Source organism: Portunus trituberculatus, chromosome 32 (genome assembly GCF_017591435.1).
Source record: "Portunus trituberculatus isolate SZX2019 chromosome 32, ASM1759143v1, whole genome shotgun sequence".
Taxonomy (NCBI): domain Eukaryota; kingdom Metazoa; phylum Arthropoda; class Malacostraca; order Decapoda; family Portunidae; genus Portunus; species Portunus trituberculatus.
Window position 1 is genome coordinate 3160413 of NC_059286.1, and position 4671 is coordinate 3165083.

Sequence of the window (4671 nt, forward strand, 5' to 3'; positions counted from 1 at the left end):
GTATGTCTTTACTTTTAATCCTTTGTACGTACATACAATTTCATATGTATTGTATTCAGTTAACAAAATAATGACATTTGTGCCAGTAAAGAGTAAGATTTTTACCTACAAAAATAATCTTTTACCAGATTTGCCCACAAAAATTACATTAATAAATATCCAGATATCAATAGATATTACAGATAATTATATTAGATAATGTACCCCGATAGATATATCAAGATTTTCTAGAAGGAAAGCAAAAGTGTTACTCCATACTGGTGTCGATGTTCAGGGCCTATTATTGTTCCTATTCCTCTCCTGTAACATATTCATTTCCCTGACTTTCGTTCCTTTCATATACTATTGTTCACTGTCTTCAGAATCACTTTACTGTTTACATCCTCTTGCGACTACTGCTGTAGTAGCCTATACTTGACATCCCGGCGAACATGCGCGTGTTTTCTTCAACATGCATTAATTCTTTAATCCCGTTGGTTATAATATTTTAATGGATATCAAGTACTAATTGATACATTGAATATTCACGTATCATGGAAGATATATCCAAACGTTCAATTTAAAGTTAAATCCAAGCATCTAACCGAAGCTTCAAAACTCGCGCCGTCAAGATTACCGAGGTGGTGAGCGTTCATTGGCCGCCGGAACTTCTGGAACTCCGAACCCATCATTCACGGATTCACCATCAGTCCTTCACAGACCCCGTAAGAAGAGTGTGCAGGGACAGCAGCAGTTGTTTTTTGCGTTTTTTTACATCAAGAAGTAAGTAGTGGAGCTCTCTTATGGGTTAACAAGGAACATCATCCCTTGTGGGTCAAGGCTGCAGCAGCATAAGCAAGCACAAGGTTGTATTGCCTCTGTTAGTGGTTGTGGTAGTGCCTGCCCTTATGCTCCCCACCGCTAGTACAGAGACCATTGTAGTTTTGATGGTAAATACACCAACAAAAGTTTAGGTACTAACTAGATAAACAGCATACTTATTTAAAAGTTTTCCAGAAATAAAAATTATGCTATACAAATAAATGAAAAAAAGGAAAAATAGTTTACGTATCATCTTGAAGTGGAGGCCGTTGTTAACTACTTAACTACATGTTACTCAAGACATCATAGAAGCTCTAGCTTAAGTTGTAAAGACTGAAGACGTTTTTTTTTTTTTTGGTACTTTTTGGTGTTTGGTGGTATGGTAATATGTGGGATGTTGGGGGCACTGGTGATGGTGTGGTGGTGTCAGTATTAGCCTATCAGGCATTGGCACTTTTTCTTCAAGTTACTGGAAAGACCGGTAAGGGTATCGTGAGCAATAGATTTCTTTTCCCTGCAGTTTGCTGCTAACTTCGTTGTTTTATTGTGATTATCTTCAAAGCAAAGGTATGAAGTGTGGCCAGTGACCATACCATGACGCCACGGTGCTCATTCATGTAGTGGTCTATGGCTTATATTCTTGATGTCATTTGAATCTTATTTCAAAGCTTTTTGATACAAGCCATTTAGTTTAACGTATTTTTAGTACTGAACGATCTCGAGGCCCTTTTATTTTAGGTTCGAGCTTGGCAGTTCCAACTCCCACTAACACTCGCTCTTTATTCATATTCACTCTTTAAAAGCGGGTTCACACGTGCCAATTTGCGACCGAAATTTTACGTACGTAGAGTTTCCGACTCAAAATCGGTGCCTAGCGACTGGAGAAAGCAGTCGTTAGTCGATTTGCGACTGTACTTACGTCGTGACGCCACAGAGTAATAGTCTGTCCACACTAGCGGGCGGGCAAAGCACGGCGGGCTTTGCCCGTGACGGGCAAAGCCCGCCGTGCTCCAGAAACCGACGTCCACACCAGTGCTTCCATTTTAGGGTAAAATACCCTAAACTAGGGTAATTGGACCCTTCTTAGGGTAGTGTTTAGGGTAATGCGTAATCTGCCGCCCTATGAATAGGTAATTCACCTCGGTTGCCTGCTGGTCACCCAGCCAGTCTTCCCCATTACGGAGCGAGCTCAGAGCTCAGACCGATCTTCGGGTAGGACTGAGACCACAACACACTCCACACACCAGGAAAGGAAGGCCACAACCTCTCGAGTTACATCCCGTACCTATTTACTGCTAGGTGAACAGGGGCTACACATTAAGAGGCTTGCCCATTTGCCTCGCCGCCTCCTGGATTCGAACCCGGACCCTCTCGAGTGTGAGTCGAGCGTGGGCTTGGAATGGTGCCAATCTGGTGGCAGGCTGGTTTTCTTTCATGCTCGATTCATGTACACAATCATCCCCGTGACATGTACCATCCCTTCACCCCAACCCCCACCCCATCCCCTTTCTCCCCAGTCTCCACTACCCCGTCTACTACGCGTACACGTTTTGGACCTTCGAACGGTTAGTCTAACCGTCCGAAGGTCCAGTATGTGTGTGTGTTTGGGGGTGGGGGGGGGCAATATTCAAACTTATGTATGATAAGAGTGCAACTTCGACAATCTAGGGTAAAATCGACAAAAACCTAGGGTAAGATTTCATCAACTCATGGAAGCACTGGTCCACACAGCAACACTTGCATGTTTCAGTCAGAGGCGAGCACCCGTACAACCAGGCCGTGTATCTGATTAAGCATGAGAACCAAGGACCGCAAAAAGCTGTTATTGTGCTCAGTTATACTTTTGCTGACCCAGAAAAAGAAAAAAGGAGAAAGTGGAGAAAAAGAAATGGTGTAAAGACTGGCTACTAAATAGAAAACAGTTGGGAAGTCATGCTACGATATTATGTGAATTGAAAGATTGAAGTATTCGTGATTTCATAAACTATTTAAGAATAGATCCAAGTACATTTCATAAGCTTCTTGACAAAGTAAAACCAAATATATATATATATATATATATATATATATATATATATATATATATATATATATATATATATATATAACAGGATACTAGAATGCTGCAAGTTTAAGTTTGTCTTTGTACTGGTCCATTTTTACTTGCCACAGGCATGGGTGTTGCCGATAGAGTTCAATGAGATGAAGTACTGCATTCCTAGACCACTGATTCTGGCATGACGGAGAGGTAGACATGATGTTCTGGTGTAGAGACTGGCAAACTGGCAGTCATGGACATAAAGCTATTAGCTTTACCGCGTATGTCCGGCAGTGGCGCACTGCAGGGCCTGGCGAGCAGTGCCCGGTGAAATCGCTTGTCTACAAACGAACAGTTTGCTCGTCTGCAGCCAAGCAAAGGCGGAGAAAATGTTGCCGGGCAAACGCTACGCTTCTGCCCGCGTGCACTGCCCGCTAGTGTGGACGGACGGTCGGACCTTAGATTTGAAAGTGTGGTCTTGGACTAGATATAGAGATGTTAGACGGGCAGATCTAGGATTCTACGCGATCTTGGGCTTAGCCCACCGAAACTATATATATATATATATATATATATATATATATATATATATATATATATATATATATATATATTTTTTTTTTTTTTTTTTTTTTAAACCTTACCACCAATTCAAAGCGGACAAAAGACACGGCGAAGACTTCAGAAGTCAGATCCTTTAATGATGCAAATGTCTTACGACCAGCAGCCTTGTTGAAGTCACTGTCTTATATCATGAATATAATCCTCACGTCCACTGAAAGAAGAAAATATAAAACAATAAAGGTATTCAGACTGCTAAAGATGTAGCTAAAATTTTGTTGGTTTTTTTTAAAGATTTAGTTCGTTTTCTTCATGTGATCTGGTACGATCTGCAAAATTAGTCTGGCAACCCTGCAGGCAGGTTACGTATAGGCTGCTTTCCCGCGCATGCTGCCTATCTGGTAAACTGTACTGCACATTACACTCAGACTACTCTTTTCCTCAGATCCCAGATCAGATCTGGGGCTCGTGGGAAAACATTCGGGGCTTGAGCCCAAATAGCCGCCCCCTAGATCCCCCCATGATGTTTGAGTTGGTGAAGGAAAAGAACACATCTGGGATCCCAGAAATGAATTATGTAGTAAAAGAAAATAATGATAATAAATAGATAAAAACTTGCGCAAATCGTCGTTCGACGAAATAGCTGCCGCTCTACAGGAACTGATTCCTGAAGTGCAGGGTGTTGTTGGAGGTGAGGATTGAAGACTAGTCAGATTTAATTTGTCTTTTTAAGGTTAACAATTTTCTCGAGAAATGTAGGCTAATTTAGAGTATGGTAGACACTCCTTTCTTTCCTTTTACTTTGGCAGCGACGCATCCACAGGCATTTTCTTTTCTTTTGACTCTTCCTGTACGCCAGAAGAAGAGCAACCACCGCTTCAGCATCGTCACTGAAGGAAGACATCATGGCGGGTAGCTGTTTGTTTACATTCAATTCCGGCCGAGGCGCCAACTAGTCGATACTTTCCAGGCGCTACGTCTGACATTTTCCGACTAGAAGGGGTGAGTCGGAAACTCTACCTACCTAAAATTTCAGTCGCAAATTGAAGGTGGCTATTCTTTAACTTTAATGTCTACCAGGCAAAGCTTGCTTCTGCTAACCTCCCACTAAGCTAGTTAGATGACAGTTTTAAAGGACAAGTTGTGGGAATGAGCTTATCCTTACCACGTGTGTGCACACCAAGAAAATAAATCACTTGATTAATACACTACTGTCCCATTATAAGATTATATATATATATATATATATATATATATATATATATATATAT